The sequence below is a fragment of the Perognathus longimembris genome, chromosome 8 (assembly GCF_023159225.1).
Source record: "Perognathus longimembris pacificus isolate PPM17 chromosome 8, ASM2315922v1, whole genome shotgun sequence".
Taxonomy (NCBI): Eukaryota; Metazoa; Chordata; class Mammalia; order Rodentia; family Heteromyidae; genus Perognathus; species Perognathus longimembris.
In genome coordinates, this window is record NC_063168.1 from 74,891,696 (window position 1) to 74,912,543 (window position 20,848).

A 20,848-nucleotide genomic window follows, 5' to 3' on the forward strand; every position below is an offset into this window, starting at 1 on the left:
CGGTCCCTCTTCTCTTTGCTCCTCTGCACACAGCCTGTGCTCCGTCTCTGGTGCCTTTTCTCTTCTTCACTGGTGGGAATAGTTGGGTTATAACGGGCATTAGTGGCGGGTTATGCCCTGCGATCTTGTTGGCTCTGTAGGTCTCTAGTTCTCTTGTTCAGTTCCTCTGTCACTCTTCTCCCCGCCCCCATAAACTCCAGTTGCATATTAAATTGCTTGAAGTTGTCCTGCCACTCACTGGTCATCGAGGTGAAAATTTTTTCCTTTTCGATTATGTTTCATTTTGAGGATTTTTGTTCTATATATGTATATATGCATCTATATGCATATTTGATATGTACATACATGTCTACATTTATCTTATATAAACACATTTTACATACACTTATGTATTTCACATATACATGCATATTTAATTATGTATAATGTGTGTGTGTGTGCATGCACGCATGCACATGCGGGTCCTGGAACTTGAACTCAGGACCTGGACTCTGTCCCTGCGATTTTTTTTTCCTTTTATGCCGGTCTTGAGGCTTGAACTCAGGATCTGGGTGCTGTCCGTGAGCTTTATATTCGAGGCTTGTGTTCTACCACTTGAGCCACAGATTCACTCTGGCTTTTGGGTAGCTCACTGGAGATAAGAGATTCATGCAAGGCCTCCCGAGCTTCCAGAGCAAGGAAGGTGGCAAGTATGGGCAGAGAGTCTCCGGACTGGACGGGGGCCCTGGCGTGCCGTGGCCCTCCACGAGAGGCCCCAGGCTCCTGAGGATTTTAAGGTTCTAAGATCCGGCGGCGTAAACCTGAGATCCCAGCTACTTGCGTGGCTGACACCTCTTCAGTAGAGGATCTGGCTTGAAGGCAGCCCGGGCAGGGAAGCCCACGGGATCTCTATCTCCAGTTCCCCAATAGAAGCCACGCGGTAGAGGGCTAGCCTCGAGCGGAGGCATCGGGGACAGCGCCCAGGCCCTGAGGTCAGCCCTCCCTCAGGCCTGGCACAGAACACAACAAAAACCACCACCACCAAAACGAAAAACGATGATAAAGACGAAGCCGGATTTCAAGGTTGCCGTGAAGTATCTCTGGATAGCGTCCCGGTGTCTCATCGGCTTTTCCCTCCCTTTGATTTTTAAGCAGGACTGCCCGCCGCTCGCACGTCCGGCTGCGGGTTTCTGAGAGGCTCCCCGCTGTGTGATGGAGGGGACCCCTGAACCGGTTGTGCCACGTGGCGTCAGGCCATAGCGATCACGGGCCGATTCCCAACGGGCACGGTTGTGCGGTGTCGGCCCGCTGCAGCGGCGGGCAGCTCCGGGCCTCGTCGTCGGGCGAGCCCAGGCGGCCCGGCCGGCGGGTGTGGCTCTGGCTCTTTGCTCTCTTCTCGCTCAGGCTGCTGCTGGGGCTCCGTTGTGAATGAGGCTGCCCTCCGCATCGCACACGTGGGACCGGGAAATGGGCTTTCATCCCCAGGCTATGTCATTCGCTGACACGGTTCCTTTGTGACGAGCCGTGGAAAGGAAAGAGGCTGCGTTCCAGGGAGGCATGACTCCTCCCCTTTCCAGAGTGTACTCCAGTCGCCAGTCCCTCCTGTTGCAGGGGCGCCGCCCGGGGTGTTCACAGGAAGCCTGAAGCCTCCATATATTCTTGACCGTAGGTGCGGTATATAGCCTTGATCACAGTACGTTCTATATATTCTTTTTTTTCCCAGTGCTGGGGCTTGGGCTCAGGGCCTGACCACTGTCCCTGGCTTCTTTTTGCTCAAGGCTAGCACTCTACCACTTGAGCCACAACGCCACTTCTGGTCGTTTTCTATATCTGTGGTGCTGGGGAATTGAACCCAGGGCTTTGTGCATGCTAGGCAAGCACTCTACCGCTAAGCCACATTCCCAGCCCTATATTCTTGATCATAGGCATTATAGGTATGTTTCTGTGCTACACTTTTCGCGTAAAGAAAGCTCATGATGACTTCTCTTTGAAGTGCCTGAAGGATCAGTGTCACGATTGTTGCCCTTTATGGCCATTATTAAGTAAATTATAGTTCCTAAATACCTGCCCGACAGCACTGGGGCTGCTGTGGTCACTGAGGCAGGCTCTGAGGATGAGGAACACTGGGGTAACTTACACAGGGTGGGCAGCCTGGACCAAGGCGCTGTTGGTGGCTCAGCTCAGAGGTATAGCGGAGGAGAGCTTCCATGGCACGGCTCTGCACACTTGAGGACTTGATGGAGTTTCCCACGTAACGTTTCCTGGTGGAATCGTAGTCTTTGACAGTTCCGTTCGAGATCCCACAGTCTGTCCGCGCGAGCCCGAGATCTCAATTCTCCCGAGTCCCCCAGGCCTCGTGGCGAGATGACAGCCGGGCCTGTTGGGTCACGCGCGAGCTTGGGGTGTCCTCGGACGAGCGGAGCAGGCGGGGGCTCAAGCTCTTCTCTGCCTCCTGCGTGTGGACGGCTGCTGGCATAGGTTGCCGAAAGTCAGGTCTGCGAACCCTCCTGGGTCAGCGCGGTCTCATCTCGGTCTCCTCGCCCCTAGGGTTTCTGGAGTGCCTCCTCCTCCCTCCACCCAATGCCGAGACCTGCCGCCAGCCATGCCCCCCCCCCCCACCATGTCGCCATCTTCTCCACGAGCAGAGTTCACTGTCATACCCCGGGGGCCTCCTCTGGGGCTCACAGGCCTCAGGGCGTATCCCCATGTCCGGGCACTGGGGGTAGTTACGACCTCTTGCGTTTAGTCAGCACGCACTAGAGCCGTTTGCGGTGCGACCACATTGTAGGCTCCATTGAAGACACTACACCTCCACATGGGGCTGAGGAGAGCTTCTCCGGTCCTCAAGTCTCTCCCTACCCCCCCTCCCTCCTTCCCACCCTTTTTCCTTTCCTTCCTCTCTCCCTCCTCCCCTCCCTCCCCGCTTTGCTTTCATTGTCTAGACACCATTTGCTAATGCCTTGTTTTTACTGAGTGTTTATCATCTGTGCTTATAGTTATTATTCCTATAAGATGTCAATTTCCTCGAAGCCGGATTTTGCGTATCTATATTTGCATTCCCCAGGTAAATGCTCCTCTCAGCTTCTGGTCATCCTTGCCAACTGCTCGTGATTAGGAGCAAATCTAAAGCTTGTAAGTGAGTTCTTGCTTCATTTGTATATAACTCGCACCCACGGGTCATCGCAGGAAACCCACAACCGACCTGGTATCTTGCATTCCTCCCGCCCGCTCGCCCTTTGATGCACCAAGGTGACCTGCTCATAGAACAGATTGAATGCCTGCTACATGGAAGTAAAACAGGTGCATTCTGCTATATGCTCTGATTTGGAACATCCCTTTTTGTTGCTTTGCATTCTATTATCTTGATCTATTTAGTGACATGTTTTGGCTCATTGATTTTTCACAAGAGAACAGATTTTTAAGATGCTCTGGGAAAAATTAGATATTTACCATCTCATTTAGGTCTGTGTCCTTTATTCAGAGATCATGCGTGGGTCGAAATCGACTTTGCAGCTTTTCATGGCGAACCTTGAATGGCTTTCCGTGAGGGAGAATATTAACGACATTTCTATGGAAACCCGTAATGTCAGTCCCTGGTTATGACTTGGTTTGCTTGCTCTTTTCCTCGTCTTTTAAAAAATGTTTTCATTCTTAAATTATCTTTAAGTCATTGTACAGAGGAGTTGCCTTTAAACATGCAGTGTATGAACTCAATATATCTGGATCCATGTCACCCCTTTCCACGCTTTCACCCATCCGTCCCTCCCCACCTCCGCCCTCATTCTTCTTAAGTTCATAGGATACACATTGGATTTAACTGTGTTCTCCCCCTGTTCTCCTGCTCATTTGTTTGCCCCTTGGCCCCACTCCACCCCTTTCGAGTACCCCCTTCCTGGTGTTTTATTTCACTGGACGTTGACTCTGACATTCTAGTGAATTACACGATCTGAGGTCTCCTTTGAGTCTACGGTATTTCAGTGAGTACATTTGTATACACTTGCCTATCACCCAATGTACTTACAAGCGTAATGACCAAATCTCTTCAGGGCGAGCGAACACGGGCCGTGTTTCCACTAGGGGGAGAAAAAGCGCTAATTTTGCGCATTTCCTGGGGAGCTGAGCCTTTCCTGCGCTTACCGCAGCTCCCCTCATTACACACAGACTGCTTGGAAAACACTAGAAGTTTCATTTTTATTTAAATGTCTATCCTAATGAAAAAAACAAAGGACAAAACATGGAACGCTTGTAGGTCACAAAAGCAAATCTGTAAAAGTGGCTAATTTCTTGCTTCAAGAATTCTAAATACAGCCCTAGGGTCAGAAAAATATTCAAAGAAAGCCCTTAGTGATCACAGAACCCCGTCTCTTTCTTTAATAGTTGCACAAATGAGGCCCGCAGAGGGGCCTGCTTGCCCTGGGTCATACGATTTGTTCGTAACAGACGCACTGAGGGAGGGAAGTAAGTTCTGCCGGTCTTCCCCTAGTGTTCTTCAGATGCAGTGTATTGTGTCAGCAGAACCGATGCGGTAAACAGCACACGTGAATTTTTGCGCACATACACGCGTGCATACATTTTCCTCCCGGTGCAGCGTATGATGTGGGAGCCGTCATTAAGAAACATTCTGGGGGTGTTAGGTGTCCTTGTTCGTTTGCTATTAGACCTCCCCACCCGACACCCCCGTTCTGTGGTGCTGGGCGGCCATGGTGTTGCTTCTGTTGGACCCGGCTCATGGAGGCTGCTGGGTCCGGCACTTGTAATTATTGAGTGGCTATCAAAATACCATGGCTAGAACGCACACTGTAAACGTTTCTGGGGAGTTCCCGAGTTTCGATGTGAATATACACGACATTAATGGTTTGTGCTTGCTTTGCCATACTTGAGGGTGTGTCTGGTGTCTCTGAAAGAAGAAGGGATTCCAGGGTGCGATCACATTTCACTGTGGGCGGAACCTGGTCTGCTAGTTCCTTCAAGCCTCCTGCATTCCGAGTTCATCTCTGGGAGTGGGAGGGAGCGGGGAGGAGACTCTAGTCCCACTTTAATTAAAAGAAAATAAAGACTCCATGCCTTTTATGGTCAAGTTGTAGCAAAAAAAGAAAAAAACGAAAGCAAATGTGAACTTAATGAAGAATATTTCTCTCAGTATTTTCCACAGTAAGGAATCTCTTGGAGGAGTGAAGCTCATGCCTGAAATACTCTGACAAGTAGTCCCGGTCTATTTTTATTTGAACAGAACTTGCATTTAAAAGTTAGGGTTTTGGGGGGCCAGGAATGTGGCTTAGTGGTGGAGTGCTTGCCTAGCTTGCATGAAGCCCTGAGTTCGATTCCTCAGCACCACACACACACACACACACACACAGACAAAGCTGGAAGTGGTGCTGTGGCTCAAATGGTAAGTGCTAGCCTGGAGGAAAAAGAAGCCACGGACAGTGCTCAGGCCCTGAGTCCAAGCCCCAGGACTGGCAAAAAGAAAAGTTAGGTTTAGGGCCTTGGAGATACACTGTAAGATCTGGGAAGACTGTGGGCCTCCTTTTAGTTAAAGCGATGAATGTCTCTTTTCCGATGTGCGTGGGCACAGGGTGACAGACGAAGGAAGGCGCTGCAGGTGGCGGGCACCGATAGGTATCCCTTGGTACTAAGTGGCTATGTGACCTGGCGGAGCTGGACAGCAGTTTGCTATTCGAATCACGCAGCTCCACGGTCCCTCCGTTTCTACTGGGCCAGACTTCATGTGCACGATAAGGGTTTTCTCAAAACCTTGAAGTAAATCAACCTGTTGTTTAAACAAAAAAGTGCACTTTGAGTTCTCCACTGGCCTCAAATCATCCTCTGGTCACCGAGAGCGAGCGGACTGACCGCCACCATCGCTTCCTTCCCAGGTGTCTCTGCTTGGAAAAACACTCTACTGCCCCCTACAGTCTGTTCTTCACACAGCACTCATGACGAACCCTACCAAACCCAATTCACATCCGATCACCCACCCGCTTAGCGGCCACACTTGGTGCTTCCTAAAAGTCTTTATTATCATCACTCCTACTCCACGGGCTAAAATGGTGCCTTTCACTAGCATCTTCTTCTCGCCTTCCTTTGTCTGGATGTAGGTCTCCACCCGGGCGAATGTGTATGCCTAAGGCTGGTATTATTATAATTACACCTACACCCATTCATGACTCCACTTACCTTACGTCCTACCATACCCACACCCACGTTGGCAGCAACCTCTGAGCCCATGTCATCTACCTGCTTATTTCTCCTACTGCAGTAGAGCACAGACCCCATGACGTCAGGAGAGGGCTCAGCCCCTCTGTTCTCCCCGGGAGGCCCAGCATGCTTTCTGGCGCCAGGCCTTCCTTTGCAGCAGATTGCACTCTTCCTGGCAGAGACCGCATTTCCCAGAACCCCCGATCCTCGTGTCCATCCCTGTGAATTATCTACAGAGCAGTTAAATGTCATGGAGCGGCACAAGCCTTTTTAATTAATAGGATTCGTAAGTGCTCTGTGGAAGTCGGTGTGATGAAATCCACTCTTTTCCTATTTGACATTTAGGTGGCACTCTTTAACATTTAAAATATAGGATCTCAAATGACTGTCACAACAGCCCGTGAAGGAGCCGAGGAGGGAAGATCCTTTCTCCCGTCCCCCCCCTTTCCTTCCCCCTTTCCTCCTGCCCTCCTCTCTCCCTCCCTCCTTCCTTCCTCCCTCCTTTCCTTCCTCTTCTCCTTCCTTCCTCCTTTCCTCCTGCCCTCCCTCTCTCCCTCCCTCCCTCTGTTCCTTCCTCTTCTCCTTCCTTCCTCCTTCCCTCCTGCCCCCCTCTCTCCCTCCCCTCCCCCTCCTTCCTTCCTTCCTCCTTCCCTCCCTCCCTCCCCTTTTTCCTTCCTTCCTCCCTCCTTTCCTTCCTCTTCTCCTTCCTTCTTTCCTTCAAAAATGGAAAAGTCTTGGAATTCTAGTGACCCAGTCCTACAAACGAGGAGACGCTTTTCCAGCTATGAAAACTGAACCAGTATCTCAAGAGCTGTAAGGTTTCCTGGCTGAGATTACGCGAGACAGCAAACCCTGCCGTGGGAAATGCACACGGAGGCAAACTTGGTGCAACTAGAAAAAAAATGTATCGAGAATTTTTTTTCAAAAAGGTGTTACCCTTTTGACATAAAAATAGTATTTATAAGGTTTTTCCCCAAAAGAATAATTAGAACTATGAGAAGAGAGTACTAAACAAAAATTTCCAGTGCTGTTTATAAGAATTATTTTAAAAAGCGAAATGCTTAAGAGTAGGTACGTGTCTTGGGTCTGACATAGGATGGAAGGGGGTAGCCTGTGGACGTGGAAGGGGGTAGCCTGTGGACGTGGAAGGGGGTAGCCTGTGGACGTGGAAGGGGGTAGCCTGCGGACACGGGGGCAGGCTCTTCCCCGAGAGGCTGGCGGTGTCCTGGTGTGGTCGGTGGCCTGGCTCTGTCCTCGCCCCCTGCGCAGGCAGAGGTCACGGGGCCGGGCACAGGTCCTCTTAGCTGCTGCAGTGGCGGGGGCTGGGGGAAGCAGCTCCTGCTCCGCGTGGGGGGCCGGCTGGGCTGGAGGTCCTTTCTCCGTCTGGGGTATTGGCGGGGCGGGTGCGGGTCTCGCTTGCTGGAAGGCGTATAGAATCTGGAGAGCCAGACTCCGAGGCCAGATGTGCCCCTGGGAAAGGCCCCGGCACGCGGCCCGGCCCCGGCTCTGCCCCGCTGCTTGCCGGTGGTGCCCGGTGCTGGCGGAGCAGCAGCTCCTTGGTGCTCATCTCACCTTAGGTGGAAGGAAGCCATCTACTCTGTCTTCCTCCTGGGGAACCAGCGCAGGGGCTTCGTTTCACCTGCCCAGGGCCGTGCGCTGGGGCTCGAAGCCCAGACTGCAAGCTCCGTGCCTACACAGTCCTGCTCCTGCCGGCGCTCCCGTCGGGGGAGATCCTCCCGCTGGTGCTCCCGTCGGGGGAGATCCTCACCGAGGGCGTCTCCGTGCGGCCGGGAGACCCCTGCCCCATCCCGAGTCCCACTCTAGTCCCTGACCCCTCACTCCTTGTCTCAGAAGTCAGCTGAAACAAATGCTCGCGGCGTTTGTTGGTGAGGATCTGAACTCACGCCCAGGAAGCGTGGCGAGGTCACCAGACGCCCCCCGGGCTGCTGACCGAGACCCTGAGTGCCCCACCCCCACCCCAGGGCCCCAGCCTTGGGAAGCCAGAGCCTTGGGGCTGCGGGCACTCAGGGCGGGGGGGGGGGGGGGGAGGCTGGCGGCTCTGGTGCCCCGGAGTCCAGGGTTAGGCCCCCGTGAAGCTGTCATCAGTCTCCCGCCCGCCCTCTACCGCAGTGACCTTGGAAACGCGTCCTTCCCCCGGGCTTCCCCTTCCCACCCTTCCGCCTCACTTTAGCGGAGGGCCCTCTCCCGATGGCGAACGGCACGTGGGCGTTCCTCTGAGATCAGCTGCACCGCTAAGCTGTTCCTTCCTTCCCCAGGTCGGTGCGTGCGCCCCCCTGCCCCCCCCTTCCAGCCGGGGTCTCAGCCATGCATGGGGGTGGCCACTGGGTCTCAGTGCCCCACTGCGCTGGGCCCCGCCCCTGCCTACTGGGCATCTCTCTACTCCCCCCTCCCCCTCCCCCCCCCGCACCCCCGGTGTCTGCATGGCTTGGAGCCCACGCCGCCTTTCTTCCCGTCATTTATCACGAGACGTCTTCGATCTGCCACCATGACATCTTGGTTGGCCTTGGCCTCACAGCTGTTCATCCTTTTCAAAATGTTTGGTGAAAGAACACTGAAATGGGCTAAAACACGAGAGAGTGCAAGGCGTTCCTTAGGCGCGGACAATGTGACACACACACACACACACACACACACACACCCGCTGCTCCTGGGCCCTGCATAGCAATAGACTGCTATTTGTATCTCATTCCCACAACACTTGGAAGGCTTGCAGGCATATTTTCTGTACTTGGATTTTCACTGAAAAATGGAGCTTAGAAAAAAATGCATAGCTTGGATTTTTTTTTTTTTACATGAGAAATAGCTACTTCATTTAAAGACACGTTTGTACGTTTCCTTGTATGGATAAATCACTATTTAGTGGTTCTCCGCTTTCTTTAAGTGATTCTGCTGCCTTAAGAGGATATCAGTCATCCTCGTTGCCACAAACGGTCAGGGTATACGTGGCGTGTGTGTGCGCGCGCGCGTGTGTGTGTTCCTGCTCACGCATACACACATCCGCGCACCTCCATGAGCTTGTCTGTAAGTGTATAACAAACTGAACACGGAGTCAAAGAGCACACTTAATTCACTCATTCCTAATTTGTTCAGAAAGGATCATTTTTGCTTCTAGCACAGTTGTATCAATCTAGTGATATGAACTAACAGCGTGTATTGTTCTCCTATTCTAATTTTGAGAGACATATATATAATTCCATTATATTATTTTAATTTATATTTTTAATATCAATGAACCTGAGTGCCAACTTATATTTCTGAGTCTTATGTGTGTCTATTTCTTTGTCTTTTGCTGCTAATTATCCTGTTGGGTTTTTGTTATCACAGAATGTTGATTGTAAAATTCCTTTACGTATTTGTCATATGTGCTATACATTTTTTCCACTTGGCTTTATGTTATTTATTTTTAGGGGGAAGCATCTCTATTTATGTATTAAAAGCTACTAATCTTTTCCATAGTGGCTTTTGACTTTTATGCTTTGCTTGGGAAGTTTTCTCAACTGTGTGTGTGTGTGTGTGTGTGTGTGTGTGTGTGTGCGCACTTATACATATATACGTACACACACATAATGGGACTAGGAAAGTATCTCATGGTAGAATTCTTCGTAGTATGTGTGAGACCGTATGCTCAATCATTACCATTGCTCTGTGTGTGTGTGTGTGTGTGTGTGTGCGCGCACTTATACGTATATACGTACACACACATAATGGGACTGGGAAAGTATCTCATGGTAGAATTCTTCATAGTATGTGTGAGACCGTATGCTCAATCATTACCATTGCTCTGTGTGTGTGTGTGTGTGTGTGTGTGTGTGTGTGTGTGTGTGTGTGTGTGTTTCAGAGCTGGGGATGGAATCCTGGGCCTGGTGCTTGCTAGATAGGAATTTAACCACAGTGGCATATCTCCAGCCAATGAATAGCAACTTTTTCTTCTTTCATGCCTTTCTTTTTATCTTTTCCTGTTAAGATACAGGCTAATTTTTCTCTTCACCCATCTTGTGACTAATTTCGACGGCAGGGGCTGTATTTGCATTTCAAGTGCGCTGAAGATGTGGGGTTCGTGGCGTAACCATGTCCTTGCAAACCCCTCCGATCCGCCGTGGTGGGAGTCTCTGTGTTAATCAACGCGGGGCCGTGGCTCCAGTCAGAGCTGCTCACCGCGCGGCGACTGCGAGCTGCCGAGTCCTCTGCCGGTTTGGATCCCAGGGCCCTGCGGGGCTGCGCCAGGCCTTCTCAGCATGCTTCGTCAGACCACGGGCGATCTTGACAGCCCATGTCATAGTCGTGGCAGGACAGGGATTTGAACACGAGTCCGAGTGTTTTCAAAACCCCACGATTTCCTAGTCTCCATTCCTGACGGTAAGTGTGGAGGGAGAGGGGACACGGCTACCCCCAAGGGCGGCTTTCTGGCCCACGGAGTGACATGTACAGCCCCACGGCTCCTGGCTTCGCACGCCATGGCGCGTGGACGTGGATTTAAACCTCTCGGCACCCGCTGACCCTGGCGAGGTAAGGCTCGTGAACGCCCGCCTGGCCCAGGCCCCGGCGCGGGAGCGCCCGGGCACTTCTCGGTGATAATTCCCTCCTAATTGGTTGTAACGAATGCGCTGTCATTCCGGAATCCGTCACTCACTGAAATGTACCTTAGCAAATGGAGCGTGTTCCCCATCTAAATGTAAATTTACACACACTCAAGCGCAGCTCGCCCAGAGCCCAGGAGAAGGTGACCCACAGGCCCCCGAGGACCCAGAGCCGCCACCTGCTGGTCCCCACGTGGGGAAGGGAGGGTGGGGACGGGGGGGGGGGGACTGAGGAACAAAGCCCCGTGGGATGGAGGTTGGGCGTGTCCCTTGGGGGTGTCCCTTGGGGGTGCCTGGCGGAGGTCCGGGGCCGGGCTCCAGGGCAGAGGGGCCCGGAGACCCTGCCCTTCCTCGCGCAGGTCTCTCAGGGCTTCACGGCGAATGCAGCGCGGAAGCACAGATTTGAACCCACGAGGGCGTCCGCTCACAGATTCTGAGAGTGCGGATCCGCACAGGTGCTCGGTCCTGTGCGAAGCTCCGGGAGGTGCCAGAGGCGAGGGGGCCTCGGCCAGCAGCTGCCCCGGGGCCAGGAGGCCTCCGTGCTCAGGAAGGGCCCTGAGCAGCCCCAGGGGCGGGCTGGACGCCTAACGAGCGTGAGGCTGCTGAGACCATGGCGAGAGCGCTCGGTGCGGGGGGGTCTTTGCTGTCTGCTTTCTTCCTTTCCCCTCTCTCCTTTTTGTCCATCTGTATTCAGAGCTGTGATTTTTAGGACCTCCGGGATTTGTAGGATTTCCACACCTGGTCACGTTATCCGAGAGTCAGGGTCAGGCGAATTCTTGTGGCTCAAACCACAGATTTAAAGAAGCGGACTGTGCAGGGGAAGTTTCCTTGTAAGACAAGGGGTGTGTGTGTGTGTGTGTGTGTGTGTGTGTGTGTGAGAGAGAGAGAGAGAGAGAGAGAGAGAGAGGGAAGGAGAGAGAGAGAATTAACAAGGATCTGCAAGGGATCTCATTTCTTCATTTTATGAGCTGGTGAGAAATTAGCAAGTGACTTAAGTGGCTGATTTCCATTTTCCACTTCTGTAAGAAGGGGTTTTGATTAGCTCTCCATTCCTAGAGCTGATACTAATATCTGCCTTCTAAATTTGTTTTGAGAATTGTTAGGAAGGGCTTGTCTTATCCTACATGTAAAGAGCGTTTGTTCAGCAGACGGCAGGTGTGATTTTACACCAGGTTCACGTGTGCCCTAACGGGTTTATACGCATGTGGTGGCAGTTACCTTTATTTAATTTCTGTTTTATTCCCTCTGGGCAGACAGAACCCATCATGCACATACTGAGTTTTGTCAGCTGGTGATTTCCCTGTTCTTGTAGAAAGGTCAAGAATACGATGTTGGAGACACGCTTAACTATCCAGCTTTCTACCTTCCTTGCTACCCTTTCCGGTGGATTTCCAGCCTGAGCAAGGGGCCTGTCTGCTTCGTGCAGAGTTCGGGAGTCTGTGCTGGCCTCAGAGGACCCCTTGCCCACCTCACTATCTTCTGCTTGTGGGGGACGCTTCCTGTTGGGTCTTTCTTTTCCCTGTTGGATATAACGATTCCTACGTGTATTCAGTTCTTAAGGAATTCCCCAAGTCTCTTTTCCTGTGTCCTGAAACCATGGTTTCTAGACCAAAGACCCAGAGGCAGGGGCAGGCCTGAACTTTCAACGGAGAAACCTGACAGCGGGGTTTGCAGTGGCAGTAGCCCGTGGCTGGGCCCTGGCTCGAGCTTTGCTGGCTGTCTTGAGCTCAGTTCCCAGGCCCTATACTGCGACGTCTGTCTCGTTCTCCTTTGTGCTTTGTGTGGCCACCTTGGTACTTGTGGTTCCCCAGCTGCTCCTCTAGGCCGGTGTGAGTCAGTCTGCGCTATCTGTTCGGTGTTCACAGGGCAGGTCCCGGAGCTCACAGGACCGCCTGGATTTCCTCGCGCACGCGGAGTCCTGCCCTTCTCCCACGCACCGAGTCAAGGGACATGGCGGAGGACGGGTGACTTGGCGAGGGGGGAGCTGCTGCCAGGGCCCGGCAGGCTCGAGAAGGCAGCGTTTCAGCCAACCTTCAGCCGTCTTCTGGGTACAGACGTGACTCCAGGCGTAAGTAGGAAAAGAATCGAGTCAGAAGGTGAAAGGCATCAAATGGTGATACCTCACACACAAGTGAATTTCCCTGGATCCCTGCCTCAGGCTTTGCTTTGAGAAGGTTCTGGAAAAGCTGATACTGCTGTCGTCACTAGAGGAGAGCAGGGAGGGCGGGCCTGCCTGGCAGTTCTTCCCCATCCCTCTTCGCTACTGGCAATCTCCTCCTTCCTGGACTCGGAAGTGATTGCAAAGTGACTTGGGGAAACGGCGTAGACCATGACAGACACACAATCGAGTGAAGGATGCCGAGCTTTCCTCCTGCTCCCAGCTAGTTTTGGGGGCCCACAAATGTAGTTAGTATTTTTCAGCAGAAGTCTAAGTACCAGATACAGAAACGCATGGTAGGGCTCTAATACATCCGTTTCTAATACGTGACTTAAGCCAGAGAAAGCATTTCTGTTAAAATTTCAATTTCAGTCATTGTGTTCTTGGTATTCAGAATTTATAAATTTCCATCACTGAACGTGAATTGTAAGAACTTTTAGGTGTAGATACATGTAACAAGGAATTTATCATGTCCATGTTTTTCTTTTATAGTACTTTTTCTTTTAGCGTATTTCTTTTTTCTTTTATAGTACTGGCATTTGAATTCAAGGCCTTGAATGTGTTAGGCTGGTACTCTTTCACCTGAGCCTTGCTCTGGCCCTGGTTTTCATTGTTCTTGGCTATGGTTTTTGTGCACTGGTCCTGAGGTTCGAGCTCAGGGTTTGAGCATGGTCCCTCAGCTTTTTTTCCTCGAGGCTAGTGCTCTATCCTTGGTAGCTGGATTTTTTTTTTCTATATATGTGCTACTGAGGAATCGAACCCAGGGCTTCATGGTATACAAGGCGAGCACTCTACCACTAGGCCATATTCCCAGCCCTGGATACTTTTGAGATTGAGTCTCGTGGACATTTTTATCTGGGCTGCCTCTAAGTTGGCTCTTTCTACTCTCAGCCTTCTGAGTAGCTAGGAACATAGGCATGATTATAGTACTAACTATCTTAAGAATTTCTAGGCCTATAGTTTAGCAGTGTTGAGTACTAAATCTGTATTCGGAATACTAAATATATCTAAATCGATATTTGTTAATCAACCCACGCTGCCTCCTCTTCTCAGCCCCTAGCAGCTCCCCGTCTGTGTTCCGTGTCTGTGATCTACTGCTCTGGAGTCCTGTGTCCATGAAATCGCAAACTGTGACTCCTCTTGCGTCCATCTGAGCTCAAGGCTCAACTGCCTGTAACGTATTTCAGAATTTTCTTCCACGTGAGGTCGAATAATATTCTGTTGTATGGATATAGCACAGGTTGTTCATCCACTCATTTGGTGAAAAACATTTGAGTTCCTTCCTCCTTTTGGCTTGTCTTCATAAAATAACAATTGTGCTTCAAAAGAAATAAGAAATTGGTTTATTTGGAGCCAAATTCAAATAGCCGTGACCTAGAACATGGCTTCAAGTTACTCTGCATGGAGTGTGCCTCCATGGGAAAGGTTATGTGGACTAGTAGAGCTACAGAACCAAGAAATCCATAAAGCCATACAGTCAAGTAGACAGAGGATAGGAGAGGATGGAAACGCTCGCTGTAGGTTTCAGATCCTACAGGATTCTTAGCTTTAGGCTGATGTTCCTGTTTACCTAACAGGACGTTTGGGACGTTTGGTCAGAGGAGAGGTTGAAAGCAAGGTTTATCAAAGGGGCTGAGGTAGCCCAAGGCAAGGCGACGAAGCCGGCAGCATTCTGCCACTCCGTGCCAAGGGGGTTCCTGTCAGCCCAGCTCAAGTCTGCTGTAGGATTCTTAGTACAGATGTGGCTTCGGGCGTCAACTCCCTGAGCTGTTGTGAACCAGGGTCCCCTTTCCCCTCCAGAACATTCTATTTTCAATAACGGACCCAACGGCTGCCTCCTTGTCCTTTCTTGGTTAGCAGTTACATCATATTTTCTTTTTAAAATTAATTTTATGTATCTTTCTGTTTATGTGGTACCCAGGAATCGAACCCACGCACGCCAGGCAAGCACACTACCACAAAGCCACAGGCCTACCCCTTTCTGCACTGTTTAAAAAGAAGTTTTCTCCCCCCCTTCCGCCTCTCATTTTGCTAATGTTCTTTCTTTCCTTCTTTTTCTTCAGGGATGGGGTGAATGTTAGATCCTACGACATCGTTCTAGGTTGGACCCCAAGAGGCTGCCCCGTTCATATCTATAGTGGATATTAAATCGGGGATACCAAGCGGAGGTCATTCTGGGTGGCCAGGGTGAGCCTAAGCCATGGGCAGTGTTCTCATCAGATGCTGGAAGGGACGGGAAGAGGGCTGTGTGTGTGAGGACCCGCGTGTAGCCAAGGATTGTGCTGAGCGAGCCGAGGCGGGGTGGGGGTGGGGGCAGGTCCTCCCACAGCCGCGTGGGAGGGAGGGCGATGCGTCCCAGCCCGGGGACTCTTCTTGACAGCAAGCTTTTGTCCTGTTGCCTTTGTCTTTATTTTATGTTTTTTATTTCTAGTGCTTTCTCCTTATTGGCTTTGAATGGAAAGAAGTACACACACACACACACACACACACACACACGCACACACACGCGCGCGCGCACACGCCTACTTACTGCTGACTTAACTTGGTGGTTTCAGGACAGAGTCAGCTTCCATGTGGCGATGTCCTCAGCCACCACACACCGCTCCCCTCCCGAACTGAGCAGCTTAGGAGACACGCCCCCCCCCCCCCCCCCCCCCCCGGCTGCCACGCTCCTCAGACGGCATCACAAGCTGCGAGCGTCTCTGGGCTCACAGTAAAAATCCACCGGTGCCAACTCGTTCCCTCCGAGCCCAGGATTCCATCTACACCCGCCGCCATCCGCCCGTCAGACAGAGGGACGGTGGCGCGCTACCCCGAGACGCCGACGTCCCTTCCCCGCCTACGTGGTCTCTGCCGACGGGCGTGCTCTCCTCCGTCCTTCCCTCCCTTGTGCTCACGGTGCCTGTGACCGGCCTCCGTGGCACTCTTCCAGCATGGTGACACCAGCCCGGCGAGCCTTGCGACCGCAGGCCCCCGCCGGCTGCTCCCATGAGGCCTTCGTGGAATCAGAACTGGGGGAGACTGGTCCAGCTGCGCGCCTCGGCCAAGGAGTGCGGAGTTTGGGGCTGTAGGGCAAACACGTCGTGGTCAGCCCCCTATCTTCACCCCCGACTCAATGCGTGTGCAAGACAGACACACAGGAACGCAGGGGCACGATGGCCCTCGGTGGCCTGCCTCAAAGCTGTGGGAAGGGACAACCTCACTGGCTTTGCTTGTGGAACGACTCAGCTTCAGTGCTGGGGTACAGAGACTCATTCACCTCTCTCTTCTCTTTAGAAAGTGATTTCCAAACACTGTTGGAATAGGACCTAGAAAGATGTGAGTTAAAATAAAGCTTAGCTTCTGGCTCTCCGGGCTTAGAGTCTACCAGGGGAGGGAGGAAGACAGACACGGAGCGGGTAACAGAACGGGCAGCTTTGTGCAATCCTGAAAAACAAGCAACCGAGGCACAAGTGTGGGGAGGAATGGGAAGGCCCCACGGGGGGAGGAAGGAACTCCCCGAGGGGGAAGGGTTCAGAGAGGCGCTCAGAGTGGATGGGGGAAGACGGGAGGGAGATTTCCAGGAAGGGCAGTGGTGGGGGAAGTTCTGGAACACTCTGGACACCACGGCACTGGAGTTGTCTCCGGCTTCCTGAAGAAGGACCTCACCCTGGGGCCCATGGGACTGGGTGTGGTTTCTGTGGAACTCTCCGGATAGAGTATGTGTGACTGACGGGGAGGGAGCAGAGGATGGAGAGAGGCGGAGGGAGGGCTGGGCTTCTCCAGGGTGACTACAGTGGAAACAAAGGCCAGCTTCTTCAAGACGTCAGAGGAGTTGACGCTTTGTGCTCAGCTTTCAAAGCAGCACGTGGGGGTTGAACATTTTTACCAAAAATGGGGACCATGGTCTGTGATGCCTTCCTTGTTGGAAGCCCTTTTGGCTCCGAGCATCTGAGGAATGGAAGGAGAGGCATAAAGCAGTCACTCCGGTGCTCTCCATGAAAACCTCATTAATTTAGAACACAAGGGACCAGGCAAAATAGATTCTGAATTAATTAGGTTTGCAATATGTGAAGGTTCACTCGGAAATATAGGGCATCTCCTAGATCAAGGAGTCCCCATTCATCCTAGTAACCGATGCTACATTTGAGTTCAGCTGTATTAATGAGAATGAGGTTCTCTCTATTGGGGGGAAAAGGAGAGCTAGTTCGGGGCATATATCCCTCAGCCTTTCTGGCTGTATTATGGAAACCCACCCATTGGATTCTTGCCTGTTATAACTGTGGGTTGTGTCTTGTCTTCTTTCAATGCCTATACTTTAGAAATGGTTCTCTTCCTTTTTCAGCTCTGATCAGTCTGATGGCTCACCAGATAACCTACATTGCCCTCGGGTTTGTGGATTCCTGAAGATGCATTTTTTCCCCCTTATTTTTCACGTCAGCGTCTTTCATCTTTTCTTCAAAGGTGGCTTGTGTTTCTCAGACAGCCCTTGGTCCCTCAAAACATCTTAAGGGCCGTGGGATTTGCATTCCATTTCCAACCCATGCCCCGCGTCTAGCAGGTCTCCAGCACACAGCTGGCTCTGGGCTGTCCCGGAAGCCGCGGCGAGGACCTCTCCCCGTCGGCTTCCCTCGCTGCGCCGTGGCTTCCTGGGCACGTGGGTAGCCGCACCGGCCATTATCATATCGGCTCACGTTAACCTTTCCTGTCTGGGTGGGAGTCATCTTTCCAGGGCTCCATGATGACTCAGCCGCCGGGAGACGGAACACCACCCATCTCGGGGCTGGGAATGTCTGGGGGTCGGAGGAGGAATAACGCCGAGTAGAGAGGGCAGGTCGCGGGAGGGTGAAGAGCAGCCAGAGTGGAGCCGGGGCTGGTGATTCTTCCAGTGAATGGCAAATGCCCCCTCCAGCCTCTCAGCTGCCTTTCCTCATCTCAGCCTCGACCCTGGAGGCCGAGGCTTGCCTGGGCTTTCCCCCAGGCCGCCCCTCGGCTGCCCCTGAGCTCCTGGATGGTTGCTCTGCCTGACACTTGAGATGAGCGCCTCCCCTCCGACAGCTCGGGCTCACGCTTCTGCTTGCCACCCCCAGAGAAGGGCCTGGTGGTCTTGATGCGCCCCAAAGCCACTGGCCTCGTAGCACGCCCGGGAAAAGCCCAGTGCGGGGTGGGAGGGCCACGCAGGCCTTCTTTGCTCCACAGGGGCCTGGGGGCTTCTTCCCCCTTCGTGGCCTCTTCCCTCTGGTCGGGCGCCCTGTATGTGGGTGAGGCCTAGCAAGGGGCACCCCCGCCAGCCAAGACGACGGCTCCCCATAAAGCGGGGGAAGCACACTTCTGGCGGCTCTCCAAAGCGGCTGGCTTCCCGTTTCCCGCATCCTTTATCCCCGGCTCCTTGACCTAGACTCGTGCTCCACCTCTTGAGCCATACCTCCACTCCTGGATTGTGGGTGGTTCTTTGGAAATCAGAGCCTCGGGACGTTCTTGCCTGGGCTGGCCTCACCCGTGGTCCTCAGAGCTCAGCCTCCCGAGTAGCTGGGATGACGGCGCGAGCCACCAGCGCCCAGCGGGACTCCTATCCTTGGATTGGTTTTTAGTATTAGAGGGAGGGAGGAGAAGAAAAATCAAGAGCCGGAGCAGAATTAGACGTGGAGAACTTTCGTTTTTCTCCTTCTTCTTTTTTGTTTAAGCTGACCAACGGTTTAGGAGAGTGAGTAATTTTGAGTGTCAGTGAGAGGAGGAGGAAAGAGCTGAAGGTCAACGGAAGGAACATAGATCTGGAGTAAAGACCTGAAATTTAGTGCAAAAGTAATATACCTGGGGTTTGGCGAGGCGCTGGGAGAAAGAGGTTAGGGTGGGCGGGGAGGTTATTTCTGTCTCCTATTGGCTAGCAGTGTGTCCTCCGATAGAGGGCCCTCTCACTTTGGGGACGAGGTGACAGAGGGGAGAGAGGGGAGCCCCCCTCCCCCCGCTCTGTTGTTTGGGTGACCCTCATGGTCTAATGGATTCAGAAAATAACAAGCTGTACCTTCGCCAAGCTACTTCAGGCATCTTACCCTGAAAGCACTGGGGATTGTGTTGTTCTTGAGAACATTGTATAATTAAATGCAAATTCCCTGTGATTTTCCACAATCTGCAAATAATGTCTTCCGAAGGCAAAGAAAGAAAATCTATGAAGCTTTCCTGAAAGCTGTTTATGAAACCCGCACAGGTTCTCCCCCCCCCACCCCCCAGCAGTGTGGCTGGTGTGAGCAGAATGGGGACGTCCTCCAGCACCTGACCCCCCCCCCCCCCCCGACACAGCCCTGCCCCCCTCACTTGGAAAGAAGGAAAGGCGCAGATGAAAGGCTCACCCTGCCTGCATGTTGTAAACTGGATTATCATAAGCTTCCTGCCAGCAAGAAGAATCAAAAGTCTGGCTGAAATGGAGCCAAACCGAACTGGGTGAAAACCTTGAGCTTTGCAGAATCTGTGACTGCTGAATGGAAACAGTTCTCTTGTGGTGCGGAGACATGGAATACTTGCCACCCATCCTCTTCCTCTTCCTCCTCCCCTTCCTCTTCCCCTTCCTCCTCCTCCTCTTCCTTCTCTCCTTCCTCCTCCTCTTCCTCCTCCTCCTCCTCCTCCTCCTCTTTCTTCTCCTCCTCCTCCTCCTCCTCCCCTTCTTTCTCCTCCCTCTCCCCCTCCCCCCCCCCCAGCACCGGTCTCTGCTCATTGGCACCCAATTCCTGCTGACATCCAGACTTGAAGTGAGTGGAACCAAGATCTCAGCCTCTAACCCTTGTGGGTGACTAACCTGATGCTGGAGCCCCAGTCCTGGGAGAAACCAAAATTCTACCTTCTATTTACTTATTTAGATCTGCTCTCACGGTGTAGTCTCACTATGTGGCTCCGGCTGACCTTCAGCTTTCTATACTTCGGCCTCAGCCTCCTGTGTGCTGGGACTACAGGCAGGAACCACCACACTCAGCCCTCTTATCCTCTTATCTTACCTGGCAGAATCTCCTCAAGTGCGTTTTTGTGAATAAACAGCCCCCATAACATTCATCCCACCACCTCCGCTGGCAGCAGCCAGGGGGGCATCTGAAGACTTTCTTGCCTACGAATCCAAACCAGTGGAGTCCTCCGAGGTCCCGAATACGAAGGGCTTGTTTCCCGAGCAATCAGAAAATTTGCATAAGCAAATCTGCTTCTTTGACCACGGGGCACACAGTGCTGCACTCTGTAGTAAACCGGAGAATCCTGCGTCCTCCTGCAGAGGGACTGGGAGAGGAATGAATGATTGGAGGGTGCACTGGGTTGGGGCCAGGCTGGCAGCGCCCGGGCACAGGGAGCCGGGGCCCGAGCCGGCCTCTGGATGTCAGGGATTGCCTGTGCAGCCGGACAATGCAGCTCTGGCCCCCCTCACCCGGGGCGGGGAGCACTGCGGCAGAGGGGAGCGAGCTGTCCCAGCAGGTGACTCCAACCCGGTTCTGTCAGAGGGCGAGGGCCGGGCGCTCGTCACATCGCCACACGCCTGTCACACCAGATCCCTCTCCTGGACCAGCCGCCCCTTCTGCGGACCACCTGCGCGCACCTGACCAAAATTTCCTTCTGTCTTATCCTTCTTAATGAGTCACGTTCCAGAAGGATCAGGTTCACCCTGGGGGCCACTGGCTCCTCACATCCCCGACCAGAGGTGGGGCATCCTGCATCTTCTCTCCGGCCTTCTGGTGCTCTCTAACTAGAGCCTCAGCAGGTGGTTCGGCGAGGGTGAGGCAGAACTCCCAGAAACACCTGCAACAGGCAAATGAGGCAGGGAGCCCACGGCGGCCAGGGCTGCCCTTGGAGGCCCCTGGCCACGGAGGGCGGGGAGGAACCGACTCTGCAGGAGGCCTCCACCCTTACGCAGCGGTGTCTGGGGTCCTCCGAGCACCGGCTGCCGTCTCCGGGAAACAGTGGG